Source organism: Urocitellus parryii, unplaced genomic scaffold, assembly GCF_045843805.1.
Source record: "Urocitellus parryii isolate mUroPar1 unplaced genomic scaffold, mUroPar1.hap1 Scaffold_43, whole genome shotgun sequence".
NCBI lineage: Eukaryota > Metazoa > Chordata > Mammalia > Rodentia > Sciuridae > Urocitellus > Urocitellus parryii.
The window spans coordinates 1,605,008-1,622,879 of NW_027553833.1; the positions used below are offsets into that span (position 1 = coordinate 1,605,008).

At 38.5% G+C, this 17,872-nt stretch overlaps 1 pseudogene; it reads left to right on the plus strand.

The window, feature by feature from the left end:
* The first annotated feature begins 1,263 nt into the window (after window positions 1-1,263).
* Window positions 1,264-17,413, plus strand: LOC144252436 (isocitrate dehydrogenase [NADP] cytoplasmic-like; annotated as a pseudogene).
* The last annotated feature ends 459 nt before the right edge of the window (window positions 17,414-17,872 follow it).

Consider the following 17,872-nt stretch of genomic DNA (forward strand, 5'->3'; position numbering starts at 1 on the left):
CTCAGCGCGGCCAGCTCCCCCGCCTGCAGGTGGCATTCACGTTCCTCGGCAGCTGGGCTTGGAGAGGAATCCCAGATGCAAGGAAGCCCCTTCCCCCACCAGGAGGACACGGAGGTCGCCCCAAGTACTGAGCCCCAGCTTCTCTGGGCCCGCCCCTAGGCCCTGGCCCCGCCAAACCCGAGGAGTCGGCGGCGATTGGAGACAGGGGCGGGGCCCCGGGAGGTGAGCTGAGGAGGTGGGGCTTGGGAGGGGACAAAAGTCGGGAAGAGGAAAAGCCCTGACCCGCCCACTGGTCCCTGGATCTGTACAGAGGTGGTGTCACAGGCTGAAACAGCTGGGCCCAGTGAGGATTACCTGTGTGTGAGTGTGAGTTTGAGCGTGTGAATAACTGTGGCGCCTCCGGCTGCTCGCCAACGTACCTTCCCCTTCAGGTAACCTCAGGCTTTGAGGGGCGGCCCAGGTCCCTGGGTGCTGTGGGAGGCTTTAATTCATAAAAGGCTGGAATGTGGAAAAGAAAGAAAGCTCGGGTCTTGGCTATGGAGGGAGTAACTTAGCGGCAAGGCCTAAGTTCAAGTAGGGACAAATCCAGGTATTCAGCATGGGAAAGGGAAAAAAGGAAGAAGAGGGTGCTGGAGGTAGGGAAACCTGCTCTTGGGCATGGGAGAAAGAAATTGGGCGCTGAGGAAGTTGGATGCAGTGACAAGTGGAAGACCAGATCTGCATACGGAAAGGAAAATCTTGCTGTAGGAGGTTTCAAAGATGCTTAGAAGACCGTCTTGGATATAATAGGAAGAAAACATGCGACAGTGGGGAACTGGGTGCAAAGAAGGGTGTAAGCTGAGGACTTGGGCGTGGACAGCGAACTCAGGCTGCGAGGGACTGGCAGTGGCACATAGGCTGCGTCCGCCTGGGGGCGCGAGGGGGCGGAGCTCTGGTTTGAATTCAAAGACTGTTCCCTAGGACACCCCGGGGCGCGGTGGGGGTCGGGAAAGCATTCCTCCCTTGAGACGGGATTTCAAGTTCTAGGAGGGCGTTACTCCGCCAGCTCCAAGTGTCTGGGTGTTAAGGTCCGGGCACCCGATAGGGAACATCAAGAGTGGAAATCTGGAAAGAGGAACCCGTCCAGATTCCTTTGGAGCCATCTTGCACAATGTCCACAGGGACATCTGCAAGCTCACAGCGTCACCCGAGGACTTACAAACCCCTAGGCCAGCTAACAGACTACGGACCAGGGACACACCCTCGGACGCATCCTCAGATGTGTGCACGTAGAAAGATTTGTACTCCCTCGACCTTTATTTGGAAGGTGGACGTGGACCCAAAGCTGCCCTTTGCTCCTCTGGATACTCAGCACTGTACTTTAAACCAGATAAATCAGGCAGCCTGACTGGTATTAAAAACAGCTAAATCCACCTGACGTGTGTGTGTGTGTGTGTGTGTGTGTGTGTTTGTTTTAAGACTTTCTATTCCCGGTTTTGTTGTGTTTTAGGAGATAAACTGCAGTTGAGTCCACAAGATTGAGAGGAGTTGGTGTGACTAGAAGTCCGTTCACTGTAAAGGTGAGAATTCATAATTTCTCTTCTTCTGTACTTTCTTTGATGTGGCGATCCTGCCTTTAATTAGTTTTGAGGGCAAGCTAAGATACTGCAATGGAATGAGTCAAGAATATTTCCAATGATAAATTGAAACCGCTTTATTTCTTTTAGCCTAGCGTCTTCTCTGATCTGCAAGAGACTATATTTGGCCAGCAATTATTGTAGTTCTTAAACATAGCCTTTAAAAATTGGCTAAAAATTTGAGGTTAACAAAAATAAAATAGAGCAAGTGGCTCTTTTTACTTGAACTACCCTGTATTATTATTCCAAGTTTGTTTTCTGGAATTACACCAGTATGTCAGGAGATTGGAATTCAACTACCTTCAGATTCAATAAATGAACTGGTGGCTGTTCATTTATTGGGCTTGAAACAGCCCTTCTTTCAGAAGTTGGGGTTGGATGGAGACAGAAAACCAGAGAGGTATAAGAATTCAGTGAATCCAGTGAGATCTAAAGCCCAGGGCATTAAAATCAAATCCAGAAGAAACACACTAATGCCTTACATTGTAGTAACAATAATTCTTTGTTGTTGTTGTTGTTGTTGTTGTTGAAAGATGGTAAAAATTTAATAGATAATTAATGCAGGGAAAACTTAAATTGTTCAGTAATGCATTATAACACATAGAAAAATTATTGCAGAGAGTATGTTTGCATTCACTGAGAAGGAAACTAAAAAAAAAAAACTGTTACTTAGTTTTGACATTTTAAGAACAGAGTCTGATCTATTAACTGTATTTGCCATTAAGGAAAAATAGCCCAGTCTTAACTATTGCATAATACTGTGTAAGATCATGGCCATGAAAATGTACTATCAAGACCAAGATAAGCTTGCCGCTGCTTTTATTTGTTATGTTTTAAAGCAAAGACAGGTATGAAAGTAGGATTAAGCATGACAGATTCATACACTTAAAGCTATACTATAAAATGTTCTTGAAATTACTGATAGAAGTAATTAACTCATCCTCAAGTTTGCTCATTTCTTTTATTCTAGTTGAGTTCTAAGTTCCCTGGTAAGATATAGGGAGCCTCCTGAATACTAATAAACAGGAATCTAGAACTACAAATTTGAGAAGTGAAAGTGCGCCTGGGGTTGGGATTATATCCTCATTTATCACAAGAAACTAAGGTTTACAGCTTACTAAGTATTAAAATTTTTTATTTAAAGGCCAGAATGCTTTAGCTCAACTGTTCAAGAGAGACTGTTTTTCAGCTTCTGATCTAATCTTCTTATTTATTTTTGTATTTTTTTTTTTTTCAATTGATTTCTCCTGACTTTTCAGTTCTCATTCTAACTTAAGGGGTTAAAAGTAATTTGCAGTTGTGTTGCTGGGCAAAGTTTCTATTAAAGTGTCATGAGAAGGAACAGATTCTTTTAGCAGGCTCAAGGCCTGTGTCTCTTCGGGAATAAGCGTAAACCATGGTCTTCTTTGAAGGCTCACAGTTTCATTTCTTCCAAAGGATCCAGCTTTGTTCTTTATGGAATTAGATTAATTGGTATTTTGTACCCCCACATGCCATTTTTTAAAGGGCCATGCCTCCCTAAAACAATGCTGTTTCCCCCATCCCACCCACTAGTAGCTTATCCTCGCCTGTGAAGGGCTAGAGGAACCATGGAGGAGTTAGGATACTGAAGAACAAGACAGGGACATGCTTGGATCCTAGGCAGGGGACCTTTCCTATTCAGATTTCTCTAATTGAGAAGTCACTTTTGTATTTAGCTTCACATCTCTGAAGCCTGTGTTGTCTCTAGGAAAGCAGAGTTCTACCAGGAATTCTTTATCTTGCACAGTTCCACCAGGAATTCTTTGTCTTGCACTTCTGAAGTTATCTGGAATATGGGTCATAAGAACCAGTTGAATCTCCTCAATGGTATTTTCACCAAAATAGCCTTTTAGGAGAAACACTAGCACTTGCTGTTCTGCTCATCTTATGGGCCCAATAAAATGAGGAATTGAATTGGATAAATATGTTCAACTAGGATGATATTGTGAAAATAATCTCATTTCATAAGACAAACCAATAGTTGAGAATAGTGATTGCATTATTAAGGACATGTACAAGGTCAGACACCCCTACCCTTTAGCAAGGTGGCCTTGGGCAAAGCTAGTTTTCTCTAAAGGTAAAATGGTTAAACAATTTCCATCTTATAGGGCTAATAGGGCTGACACAAACCACATATAAAGAACACAACACAATGCTTTATACAGAGAAAATTCTCGATTCTGATGGTAAATATAATTGTTATTTGCTTTGCATGTAAGAACTATTATGAACTGTTTTTTTAGTAGTCACGTGATTGTTTATATTTCATTTCCACTTTATAATGAAATAATGACAAGGCATATATCCAATCTGTTCTTCTTTTTAGATTTATTGAAGTAAAAATGTCCCAAAAAATCCATGATGGTTCTGTGGTAGAGATGCAAGGAGATGAAATGACACGAATCATTTGGGAACTGATTAAAAAAAACTCATTTTTCCTTATGTGGAATTGGATCTGCATAGGTAAATGAATTATTCGTCCATGAAGCTAGCAGATTCAGAAAGTTTAATCTAAGTTATTTCAGGGTGCAATTGGCTTTTAAAAATAGATGTAGCCATGTTTTGTGATCAGGCTTAAATATACCTAATGAACCTTCTAATTTAACATTCTAGTAGAAAAACTGGATTTATCATTATCTAGAACTCAAGAATCATAAGGGGAACAAATTTTGAGGGCTTTCTTACCTTGATTCCAGTGATGGTTTTATTTGTAATAAATCAGTGCCCATGAGTAGCACAATGTATTACTTGTGGAAGAGAAAAAAACGAGAGGATGTAAAAAATAGTAAAGTAAATTTTATCCTTTCAATCTCAATTTTCTATCATTCTCTTAATCAGTCAGTGGATGTTTCCTTTTCATTCTTGACCTTTCACCCTTTCATACAGCTGCTGCACTGAAAGAACCCTCATGGTTCTCTGAGACACCCACCTCAAGCCCCAGTTCCCTTAGGTCATCTTTGTCTCTTTGCCCCGTCTTTACAGTGTTTGGGGGCAGATGTGAAAGTATGTTCGTAATTCTCTCATTTTTTCCTTGTGTCTTTTATAAGCAGCTCTTGTTTTTGAGCATTCAAACTAAGTAGAGGCAGAATGTTTAAAAAGGTGAAGTGGCTGAAGCCTGGTAGAGTACAATATAGAGCAACACGTTTCAGACAAATTGTTGGCAACAATTAAGTGTCTGCCTCCATCCAGAAGTATTCAGAATGTGTCCTGAGGACCCGTTAACTTGCTTTGGTTTAGACTTTCAGTTCTCATGCTGTCATTAGACGCCCTTTTTAATTGTTCTAAAATTAAGGTGCTGATAATGTCTGTATTGCAGCCACCATGTGGTGTAAAGACTGTGCTTGTAGGAGTCCACAAAACATACAGGGAACAGAGCATAAAAACAGTTTCCAAGTGGGTTGAAGAAGCATTTCACAAACTCTCTCCTTTTTCAGAACTTTGCATGACATTATGTGAACTTGCAGGGGTTTACAGGGTCCAGAATAATAATGCTAGCCTCTTTAGTATAGACTCATAAAGCCTTTTAAAGGGGTGTCTTTATGCCTAGGCAGAAAAAAAAGTCAGTGGCTACAAACTAAAGAATTCTTGCAAGTTCAAATAAGTTTTAAGTTGTTCCAAACTTGCTGTTATTTCTGCTTCTTTTTGAAAGAAGTGTAGTGATTGATTGTTTTTGATTTTGTTTTTTTATTTTTGGTTTTGTTTTTGTTGTTGTTGTTTTTATGAAGACTCAGTAGTGGTCCTGGCTATTTATTTCTTCTTTTCTTTTAGAAATGTTAAGGGAAGCAGGAAATCCACTAATTTTCTGGTAGATTCTTCTGATGAGAATCATACTTAGGAACATGAAAACTGTGGCCATCCATCTTGTGGAGTTGGGATTAGACGTTGTCTATATTCAGCATTTTCTATGCAGGAAGATAAGAAAGTATGTGGCTTTGTTAGATTTATGTGAATTATCTAAAGTTGAAGCATTAGACATTTTTTTTTATTTGCGAATCAATCAAGATTGCTATTTCTGTGTTTGCATCAGCAATTGGGATATCTAAGGAAAGAAGATGTGAAAACTAAGAACAGAAATCTAGCGACTATTTGGTTTAGCAATTTTTGAGAGCTGAAAAACTTTAAATTCTTAGAGAACAAAATAAGTTATTCTATTATTTTGTTTTTACTACTTTCCATAAAATCATGTTTTTGTGTTCCATGAACAGCCAACATTCATTCAGCTCGGCATGACCTGCAGTATGGGTGTTGGTGTACGTTGAGCTAAAACTTTCTGGTGCATATGAAACTGTTGATGGGTTCTACTACTTATCCAATAAACTGCAGGCTTGTTTCCAGAACATAGAGACTTGCCCAAGAATTAGGGGAAGGTTCACCTTATGACTAACTGGCATAAATGAAGCAGTCATTAGTATTTTTTGCACAACAGTAATCTCTATACCCTTCACCACTTTAATGTCAGAATACAAAACATCCTTTAAGCCTTCCACCCCTTTATTTTTCAAGCACAATATTTACTAAGGGAAAATTAGGTAGTGCTTAGGTTTAACTTGTATGCTAATTATATAGAGGGAAGCCATGCCAAAGGGTTGTTCATGTGTTGTTATTGCCTCAAGATGGTGAAAAATAGGGGGCAATTTGGCAGAGTTCATTGTTTTCCATTCAATTTCTAGATAGACAGCTGCCCACTAGCCTAGTTCTCTTGACTCTTTACTTCCTTCTTGAATTGTCAGTCATCTTCTATGTTTAGGATACATCAGTGCTAAAACTTGACAGATTTAGGTGTATTTGAGGCCTTTATGTTCTGCATAGCAACCTCTGACTGTCACCAGTGGGGTCATGGATTATAACTTATTTATTTTCCTGAAGTATTGATACATTTTTCCCTTTCTAGCTATGACTTAGGCATAGAGAATCGTGATGCCACCAATGACCAGGTCACCAAGGATGCTGCAGAAGCTATAAAGAAGTATAATGTTGGCATCAAATGTGCTACTATCACCCCTGACGAGAAGAGGGTTGAGGAGTTCAAGTTGAAGCAAATGTGGAAATCACCAAATGGCACTATCCGAAATATTCTGGGTGGCACTGTCTTCAGGGAAGCAATTATCTGCAAAAATATCCCACGACTTGTGAGTGGAATGGATAAAACCCATCATCATAGGCCGTCATGCTTATGGGGACCAAGTAAGTCATTTGGGCATAATTTTCCATATATTTTTACATGACCCAGCAATTCTGATTTATATGGGTTTTTATCCTTATCTTTTGGTGTCTACACCCATTAAGCAAAGTTGCAAAATTTAGAAATTCTAATATGTATAGCTGTATATTTACCCACATTTAGGTAGAGGTAAATACAGATAAACTTACTGTAGATACCCATCTCAACACATGATTTTTGCCAAACATGTTTTTTTCTTTCTTTATCCTTTTGTTAGTTATATCACACAAATGGCCAATTGTTTTTTATTTTTTTTTATTTTTTAGTAGTATCATATGATCCAACCAGATCAGTGGTTTTCAATGCTGGCTGCATAATAAGATCCACTTATGAATGATTCATTGGTTTGGTTAGGTTTAGCTTTACCTTTTTGGTTTTTGTCTAATATCTGAGTCCCATCTCCACCAGCTGAAATCTGAATTCAGGCTTTTGAATCAGTTCCACAAGTGATTCTAATGTACAGATAGGGTTGAGAACCACCAAATATGATATTAAACATGATAACTGGCTTAGTATTCAAAAGCAATCTAGTTAGAACATTTTTTCCTACTTGAAAACCAAAAATGGATTCTGTATTTCTATACAAATAGACTCATTGCCAAGTTAAGCAGAAAAGCTGGCAATTAAACAAATTCCAAATTGTGCTGAGGCAGGTTTCAGATTTTCATAGAAAGAAGCTTATGTCTTACAAGAACCTTAAAAACAGGAATTCCCTAATGCTAAAATCCAAAATCCGCACTTCTATGTAGTCATCCCTGTAAACGGTGTGGCCAGGGAAGATATTTCTGGGGACAGGGTTGCCAGCTCAGTCCCCAAGGAGTTGGTTAACTTTGTTCCACCCTGTGGTTCATACTGTCCCTTCATCCTGGCCAGGCCCCACACAGGTACCAGAGTCCCAAGCAAGGATGCATAGGTGGCAGTTCTTACCAATTCAGTCTGTCTTTTTTTTTAATTGTAGCATCAGTCATTTGTAATAATGGACATTCTGTTGTTTAAAGTCAAGATTAAAATTTTCAAATGCCAGGTTGATTTGCTGTGTAAATGTGCATAAACCCTATGCAAAGCATTTATAGTGCCTTGATGTCTCAGTTCTTCCTTTTGAGAAATGGAAACAAATCAGCAACCCATAGTGAATGACTTTATATGTCATAAGTGTTCTTTGTAGAATAGATATTTAATCTTTTTTTGTTATCTGAATGCTCTTTTACCTACTGTTAGTATTACTATAAACCTATAGGTGTGGCTGGTGCTTGTTAATTCCTAACTCCAAGTCTCCCAATTAACCCAAGTCTTTGAGTAAGTTTCGGTGCACGAATGACTTGTGAACACCTCATGTGTACCAGGCACATTTCTCCACTGGAATGGCTTATGCTCATGAGGGAGGTGAATAGGATTTGGGGGGGGGTCATCAACTGTCACAGCAGCTTCCAGATGATTTTTTTTTCATGTGGACAAGTGATAACTGGAACGACTGAGCCCTGAAAGTCTAAGTAATGATCCCAAGTCTCTGGACTCAGGATGCATTATTTTCATTATATCACACTGACATCTTTGTAAGATTGATGTGAGAATCAAATGACATCATCTTAAAGCATTTGATACATAGTAAGGACAAAGCATCAGCTCTATCATCATTTTCAGCACAAGTAGTATTATAATCCTCCCTGCAGCACAGCTTCCTCAGCCCATGGGCCAGGTAGTATCTCTTCATCACCCTGCAGCGTTTTTATTGATTTATAGGTTTATGACTCTTTCTGACATTTGAAAACTCTCTGTCACTTCTCACTTAGTATTGTCTTTATTAGGTTGGTAAGCTTCCTAAAGAAAGAATCTTGTGTTATTCTCTGTGTTCTCTGTATCAGTGCCCATAAAACTGTCACATACATGGTAACCTTCTAATAAATACTGACTGACTTTTTAATGTGCATTACCACTAACTAGAGGAACTCTGGACTATCTTCGTTTCTATCTCTTTAAAGATCTGCCAGATGTGGTAGCCTGTAATCCCAGCAACTCAGGAAGCTAAGGCAGGAGGATCCCAAGTTCAAGGCCAGCCTCAGCAACTTGGGAGACCCTGTCTCAGAGTAATTAAATAAAAAAGACTGGGAATGTAGTTCAGTGGTTATGCACCCTGAATTCAATCCCTAATAACAACAAAAAAAAAAAGGACAAGCTATATTCTCTTGTTTATCTTGGTGTGCTCTTGTGCTCATGTGTGTTTCTCTATCTCTCTGTCTCTCTCTCAGATATATATATATATATATATATATATATATATATATATATATATATTTCCTTATAATTCCTATTGGGATATTTTTCTTTTCTTAATACCTTTTTCCTACTTATATAGTACAGAGCAACTGATTTTGTCATTCCTGGGCCTGGTAAAGTAGAGATAACCTACACACCAAGTGATGGAACCCAGAAGGTGACATACCTGGTACATAACTTTGAAGGTATGTATGAGTCCATCATAAGCTACATCTTCTTTTTTTAAAAAACAAATGATTTAGAAACATTATTACTGTTTTTTTTTTTCAAAATTAGTATGTGACTGCCTAAAAATATAACCCAATTCTACACTTCTACGGACCAAAAATCTAACTTAAAAAGTAGTTGGTTCCATACCCTCCCATGCCATGAATAAGGCATGAAGGGGTTAGTCACTTAACTGGAAATGCATATAGGCAATGACAAGGAGACATTTATGCATTTGTCTTAAAATATGGAGGGAAGATTTGCAGGAATATCTTATGCACAAATGGTATAAATTAAACATTAATAGCCCCAAATCATCTGTCATGCAATCCTGCCCTTTGCTCTGGTGGGGTTTGTATTTAGAAATGGTTGCATTATTTGCTAAGATTTTCTCCTTGCCCTTCTGGGAATTTATCCTGTGAAAGTGAAACATTTGTTTTTGTTTTTTTTTTTTTCTTCCCTGGCAGCTTCAAAGTTTCATTAGGGCAATCCCACCCAAAGGTTGCTGAAAGTACTCATTGAAACAAACAAATTTAAAAAATTTAAACAAACAAATTTTTAAAAAAGATAACACCTATATATCTTTTTTTTTTCCTTACCTCCTTTAAATAATGTCATCTTAATAGAATCTACTTCTGTGAGTTTCAGCACCCTGGGAGTTGGTATGGGTTCAAGTTTCAGTAATAACAGAGTTCAACTAATAAAAGTTGTGAAACATGAATAATTACATGTAGCGTAATTATTTCCACCAATTGCAGTAGGCATGCTCAGTATCCTTCTGGAAATTACAAGAATTTTCATTTCGTATTTAAAATGCAAATCTTTCTCAATAATTATGGGCTGAGTACACCCTTAAGTTCAAAATACATGTTGGAAATTGTTAAAGTACATAAAAAACAAATTCAAAATTATTTGCCCATTTGTGAGTATATTTCTGTCACATTAGCAGGTTTTTTTAAATATATTTTTAGTTGTTGTTAGACTTTTATTTTATGTATTTTTATATGCAGTGTTGAGAATCGAACCCAGTGTCTCACACATGCCAGGCAAGTGTGCTACCGCTGAGCCATAGCCACAGCCTCCATATTAGTAGTTTTTGGTATTTCAGTATCTTTGGGATCCTGAAGACCATATGTTTTTCTTATTTCCGTGGTCCTTCCAAAACAAGTTAGACTATTCTTATCTAGAACTGATTTTCATCCTATCCTGTCCCTTGAAAACTCCTGAACTGTTCAGTTTGGAAGACTGCCAGGGACTTGAAGTCTAGGCTCAGCCAGGGGAGCCAAGAATTGGTATTTTGGTTGTGGAGATTCCTTTAACCTCGTTCCAGCTATCCCACGTTTACTTTCTTTTTTTCTCTCATTGCTCCCTGCAGTGGGTGGTGGAGTTGCCATGGGAATGTACAATGAAGACAAGTCAATTGAAGATTTTGCACACAGTTCCTTCCAAATGGCTCTGTCTAAGGGTTGGCCTTTGTATCTGAGCACCAAAAACACTATTCTGAAGAAATATGATGGGTGCTTTAAAGACATCTTTCAGGAGATATATGTCAAGTAACTGCCATTCTTTATTCCTTTTTCTTTCTTTTGTTTCCAAGTAAGCTGGCATTTGTGGTATAGAATTTGCATTTCCTTATCCCTTTGATTCTGTGACAAATCAAGTGAAAATCTTCAATAATCCTTAAATTAGATAAGAGCAAAACTAAGATTTAGCAGGAGTGAAATAAAACCACTCTAAATTGCTTTTGGAAAATAAACATGTTCTAAAACAGGGCCCATCCTTAATTTTTCACAGAGCCAGGATTGTTTAGTATTTGACTAAAGAACCCTGTTAGTGATAGAAAGTTCTGATTTGACAAATATGTCAGTTTATGAGTCAGGCCCATTTTCGTCCTTCTAAAAATCATTGTAATGATTGAAACTCTACCTTACATGGTCTTTTGAACTTAAGTATAAATTTATAACAACCTCGGGCCCAACAACCTGTGAGGTGAGCCTGTGTTAACTCTTCAGTTCAGATGCAGTTTTTCTGGATAAAAAAAATCTTTCCAAAGGCATTTTGATTCCCTCTTCCAACTATCCATCTGTACTAAGCCTAGAAACTGTCCCATAGTACATCTAGTTTCCTGAATGATATCATGTCATTGGAATATCTTTTATTCCCTTTGTTATATTATTTTTTCTTTTCAGCACCAAGATTGAACCCAAGGGTGCTTTACTAATAACCTATACCCCAGCCCTTTTTATTTTTTATTTTGAGACAAGGTCTTGCTAAGTTGCTGAGGGTCTTGCTAAATTGCTGAGAAGTTGCAATCCTCCTGCCTAAGCCTCCTGGGTTGCTAGAATTATAGGAATAGACCACTATACTCAGCTTCCTTTGCTACATTCTTAAAAGACTCTAAGTCTCAAGAATATGATCAGTACTATATTGAAAATTAGAAATTAAAGCAATAGTTGGGTCAGCCTACTGTATCACACCTTTCCTGCAAGGTGTGACAGGTGGCCAAATTGGGGTTTCATAGCCAGAGAATGCTTGAGCAGAGATTTAGCCTGTGTTAGAGTCCCACATTTGTGCTCTGTCTACTGAAAAGGCTGCTCCCTGTCCCCTTCTAAGCCTTTGGGAGAAGCAGATGACAGCCCTGAAAAGCCAACTTCTTTTTTAATTGTTCTAATTTTTCTCTTTTTTCTTAGGCAGTACAAATCCCAATTTGAAACCCAAAAGATCTGGTATGAGCATAGGCTCATCGATGACATGGTGGCTCAAGCTATGAAATCAGAGGGAGGCTTCATCTGAGCCTGTAAAAACTATGATGGTGATGTGCAGTCAGACTCCGTGGCCCAAGGTAAGGAGCCAGAGCAGCAGGTGAAGGTAGATGGAGCCTGCTAGCCCTGAGGTCATTCCATGGTAGATCTATAGTTTGGGAAGAGGGATTTCGTAGTCCTTAGTTGTAAAACTATGAAATGGTAGTGCTACAAAGCACCCAGATCCATCATTCATTTTCTGACACATAAAGAAATTAAGTTTAGATGGGGAAGTGGATTATTCAAGGTCACAGAGGAAATAAGCAGGGGTTTAACACTGCTGGCTCCAGTCTTAGGTTAAACTCACCTCATCCTTTTTTTCCTTGAAGTTTTAAAATGTCCAACAGGTAGCCAACTACCTGGTCCAGAAGTCACCCCCTTTTCCTGCATTCATTTTCCCTCCGGTGATATTATGAAAACCGAGTGTACTCAGGCAAGAAGGAACAATAAAGTGAGTGGCCTGGGTTGTCGGGCAACTGTGAGCAGTATCTCCAGGAGCTCATTCACCTGGCAACAGGTCCTGATCATGCCCCTACTGCCAGCCTTGAATCAGGCTGCTTTGTTACTGTGTGTGTGTGTGTGTGTATAAATATATATGTGTATGTGTTTATGTCTCTGTGTGTGTGTGTGTGTGTGTGTGTATATATATATATATATATATATATATATATATATATATATATATATTTTAATTTAAGCTTACTGCTTAGCTTTTAACAAAGGGGATTGTACAAAGAAATATTGAGCAAAGAAGTCCAGGGCCATTCACAGAAATTCCAGGAACCAGGTACTTCATGCCAGGGGAATTGGCCAAATCAACAGAAATTCCCCTTTCCCTGTTTTCCTCAGCACCAAGTTGCTGCTCAGTTTCAGTTACTCTTGGTAGCTGTAGGAACTTGATTCTCCCCAGATGAATTTTTGCATAGGCTTTAATTATGTTTACTTTCTCTCAGGAAGTACTACTTTTTCTCTTTGAAAGTTAAACATCTCTAATCAGTTTGAAAATCAGTAGACCAGACCCAAGATTACTTTTATATCAGATAACTGAATTACACAACTCTTTACCACCACCACTCCCACCTCCTCTGTCTCCAGATCCTTGGTGGTTTGTACTAAGTACATACAGAAAGGTGCACTGCTTAGTGGTGACTCCACAGAAGATGAGGAGAGCTATTCCTTGTCATCGGAGTTCTGGGAGAAGGACCCAAAGTTATTCCATGTTTAAAGGTTCTCATGGCAATAAAAAGAGAGTATCAAAAGAAATATTTCAGATGTAAATGACAAGTTATAAAAGTTTAAAGGACTATGAAGCAAGAGATCTGAAGTACCATGGGCCCTGATAAGAGACCTACTCAAGACCAGAGTCTGGTAGATCAGGTGATCTCAGCTAAATGGATGAAAACCAGCCCAGCTATCTTTTTGTTCATTCTTCTCTAGAGACACAAACTACTTCAGACTCAGGCCATTTCATTTATGTCCTCAGTTTTGACAATGGCATAAGCTTATATCCTAATATTAATAAATAGACAAATTCCCCATGGTAGGGTCCTGAATTCTCTAATCAACTTAATTTGAGTATCTATGAAGCCTCAAAGAAATACAGGGATATGGAAGAAACTATTAATTCCACACAGAAATTTCTTAACTGGGCTTAAAGATGACCAAAAACTAAAATGAAATTAGAGTAGATCCACTTGATCTCTGCCCACACAAAAGTAGCCATTTGTTTATTTATTGGAAGTTTACATTATTAACTTAATGAGAACTCATAGGTGGTGGCACAAATGTGGAAAGGGTCCCTTGAATTCAAGTGAAAAAGTGTACATTAAAAAAAATAAGTGAATTAACTTAACTGCTAGAATATGGTTCTCTGAATAGGAAACCATGGAAAAGAGTTGTTTTGTTGAGGGTATTACAGAGAACAAGGAAGAGCAATTAGAATGTTCTTGGATCTAACCCATCCTGTATTTATGAGCCTTTTTCCCATCCCCATGAGTTAATAGTAAATTGAAGGCAGGAGACAACTCTTTAATCCTTATTCCCTCAGAATAGCAGAGTATCTGCATATAATAACAACAAGATATTGAGCTCTTACTGTGCAGATATTTTTCTAAGAAATATGAATATATATTCACAAATTATATGTATATTCATCTAATCCCACAACAACACAGTAAAGTAGGTCCTTTTATTATTCTCATTTTATAGGTAGGAAAACTGAGTCACAGCAGATATGAAGTCACAGAATAGGGTGAAAAACAGGCAGTCAGACCCCAAACCCTCCATCATGAAGCAGGTACCAGAGATAAATGAGAAACAGCTCAGGTTCTCAAGATCCTTTGACTCTGAGATCTGGATACTTCATTTTCTGAAATGCAGAGGAGCTACCAATGACTTCATGTGCTCATGCTTACTTTGCTTACCAAGACCTGACAAGATTGAGTCTTTTGCTCTCAATGCTGAGAGACCAGTCTTCTCGCAGATGGACCAGTACTTAATGCTCTGCCACCTACAGGTTATGGCTCCCTTGGCATGATGACTAGTGTGCTGATTTGTCCAGATGGCAAGACAGTAGAAGCAGAGGCTGCCCATGGGACAGTAACACGCCACTACCGCATGTACCAGAAAGGACAGGAGACGTCCACCAATCCTATTGGTAAGATGGTGTCTACTCCTACATCGATTTCTGACAAGAGAGTGTTCTCCAAAGGAGATCTCCAGAGGAACTCAGGCACATTCCTTAGGCTACTCAGTGTTTTGTGTGAAAAGTCATCAGCAAGTAGCTAATGAATTCTACTAATAGGAGCTATTTTAACATGCTTAATAATGTTCTCAAAATGTGCTTTTCTATTTTGTAGAAGAGTATACATTACAGAAAAGAATATTATCAACAAGTGTATCAACTGTCCCTAGAGCAGTGAAATGTCACTGGAGGCTACACATCTAAAAGTCACATGGATAGATGCCTCCAACAAGGTGTCAAGGTCAGCACTTTAAAAAGAGATAGCAGCCTAAAAAGAGGAGACCAATGTAGACATGTAGACAAAAGATATAGAGACCTTTTCTAAGACAGAAATGCCTTAAACATCAAGCTCTAGTACCATACCATTAAAATGTAGGTGTTTTTACCCACACTTTTTCTTAGTGCATTATAGTTGCATAATGGTGGGGTTTGTTGTTACATATTGTACGTGCACAAAATATAACAACAAAACTTGGCCAATATCACTTCATAGTACATTCCCCCTCTCTCCTCCCACCACCCCCTGGTCCCTTTCCTCTGGGGTTTGGGGTATTGGGGGGGGTAGTTTCTATTTGGGAAAGTATTTCCAGCTTTCCTAAAACTTCTGCCCTATATGGATATCATCTAATAAAACCCACAACCTAATTTTTTTAAATGTTCTGTTTGGGGGAATTGTGAAAGATTTGGGAATTCTTAGACCTGGGATGGCTGTTTCTCTTTTTTAGCTTCCATTTTTGCTTGGACCAGAGGGTTAGCCCACAGGGCAAAGCTGGATAACAATAATGAACTTGGCATCTTTGCAAAGGTTTTGGAAGAAGTCTGCATTGAGACCATTGAGGCTGGCTTTATGACCAAGGACTTGGCTGCTTGCATTAAAGGTCTACCCAAGTAAGTATAAGATGCCCTGAACTCTGTGGTCAGATTGCCATTTACCCTCACCAGCATCAAAACACCAGTGTTTTTTGTAATTATGTAAATTGATATTCATCATCCTTTTTAGGGGTCACTAGACATTATCTATGTAGTGTCAGACAGTAAACATTTCAGATTGTGTATGTGTGTGGGGGGGTTCTGGTGATTGAACTCAAGAATGCTCCATCATTGAGCTATATCTTTAGGATTTTTTTTTTTGGCAGGGTCTTACTAAGTTGCCCAGGCTAGCCTTGAATTTGTGATCCTCCTGCCTCAATCTTCTGGTAGCTGGGCTTACAAGCTTATGCCACCAAGCCCAGCTACATTTTAGCTTGTGGGACATACAGTCTTTTGGGAACTATGCAAATACTAAACTTGGCATCTACTGTTGTGGCAGGAAGGTGGTCATAGATAATACAAAGATGCATAGATACAGCAACTTGCCAATTATACTTTTGTGTACAAAACCAGACTACAGGCTAAATTTATTCTATGGCTGGGCTATAATTTGCTGATCTAGTTAACAGTAATTGAATGAACAACTTATTTAATTTTAAGAAAATGATAGTCAATTAGGAAAAAAGGGAACTCAGAGTCTAGCTAATTCCATCCCATTATTTTCTTTAATTTACAAATGAGACAAATAAGTAGCGCAAGTATAAGATGTTCATTGATTACTATCACTTCCTTAAGTTCCACTAACCTTCAGTACAGTGGAACTTACTGTGCATTGATTGCCTTGGGCTTTTCTGAGGACATGGTAACCAGTATTCCATTGCATTAGCTGCTAATCAGATAACTCTCTCAAAGTCAGAGTTAGTTACCAGGACTCATCTTAAGAAATTTTAGAAAAAATTAACACTAATACCAAGTCCCAACTGGTATATCCTCAGAGATTTCAGTACACCCAAATAAAGTGCATATACTCAATCACTGCAAATTTCTTAACTTGAATTTCCATCGAGAATACAATGTTTGAAATGTTCCAATCTGTATAGTGTATGTAGTATCTATAGGATCTTTGCAGCCTATTTGATGGGCATGTACCAGCAGGATTATGTCAGTTAATCCATTCTTTTTTGTTTTTCTTAAATAAAACACTGATAGAAACAAGAGAATTTAAGCTTTTTTAAGAACATGTAACGGTGAATGAGAATGTAGGTAAAGGCATGGCTATACTCTCAACAGGTTTTATTATTTCTAAGAATTAAGGAGTAGGATGAGTCTGCTCTCATTGGATTAGTCTAAACTGAAACTTTTGATAGTTTCAACCTCAAAGCTACATGGCATGGAACCTACTGTGAATGTTTTTGAGCCTCCACTGCAGGATGCCCAAGACTGGGTCAGCCCTATGAACTGGAAACATAGCCATTGTCAGTATTCTTGTAGCTTGGTAATATTAATCGGTTGACTTCTAGAAATAGATAGAATACTATGTTAAATAGTGTTTTTAGGAATTTTTTCTCTACCTCCTACAATATTAGAAAAAAACTAAATTTCCATCTTTCCTTTTTTCTCTCCTTTTAGCGTACAGCGTTCTGACTACTTGAATACCTTTGAGTTCATGGACAAACTTGGAGAAAACTTGAAGATAATACTAGCTCAAGCCAAACTTTAATTTCATGTCTGGGCTTAGGAGGATAAGTGGTCTTGGTAACTAGGTCCACAAGTTTACATTTTTTTTTTGTATCACACTCACAGGTTAAAACAAAATCAATTTTATAATTTGTTTGTAAGCTGGAGTTGATCTTTTCTATAAGTATACACCCTTTTTCCTATATATACAGTAATTGCCACCTTCCTGAACGTGGCAGGGAACTCTTTTTAAATTGTGTTTTATTTTCTAGAAGCAGCCTAGGAGTTACTTTCATATTCAATGTTATTCCTTCACATGTTCCAATATAAATGACCAAAATCAAGAGTGCTCAAAAGGGTTAACAATAGCCACAGTATTGTTCCCTAAAATCTGTATAATATAGTACTTTACTCCCTTCCCCTATTGTCCATGACTGTGGGCACTGGGAATTTTGGTGTTACAGATGTCCCAGTATATGAGGTAGCTACACATTGAACGTGC